The sequence below is a fragment of the Penaeus monodon genome, chromosome 24 (genome assembly GCF_015228065.2).
Source record: "Penaeus monodon isolate SGIC_2016 chromosome 24, NSTDA_Pmon_1, whole genome shotgun sequence".
In the NCBI taxonomy this organism is placed as follows: Eukaryota; Metazoa; Arthropoda; class Malacostraca; order Decapoda; family Penaeidae; genus Penaeus; species Penaeus monodon.
The window spans coordinates 13,600,432-13,600,873 of NC_051409.1; positions in this window are offsets into that span (position 1 = coordinate 13,600,432).

Genomic DNA, 442 nt, shown 5'->3' on the forward strand with positions numbered 1-442 from the left:
TAAAGGAAACGAAACGGACAAACAAGCCGAGCCTCAGAGGCAATGACCAGGAAAACGGTAAAAAATGAAGAGGCGCGCTGGGAGGCCGTACCTACCTTGTTGACAATGACCTCCGATTTGTTTACTTTTACCGGTTTATGTTTACACTCCTGTTTTCCTCCGGAGTTTTGGCAATAAATTCACAAGAATGCTTTTGTGAGCCTACTCTAATAATTGGATGATTGAGGAAAAAGTCCGTCTTTTTTAATTGGCAGGACAGAACTACCTGGTGAGCGGTGACTGACTACGTATGGGAGATGATAGTAGTCGGAAGAAAAAGCAAAACATGAAAACATAAGAAAAGAGAACGGAAATAGAAGAAAAACAAAGAAAGTATGAGGAGAGAATTTTGAAAGGAGTCGGTGGATAGATAAGGGCAAAGTAAATGAGACAACAATGGCCA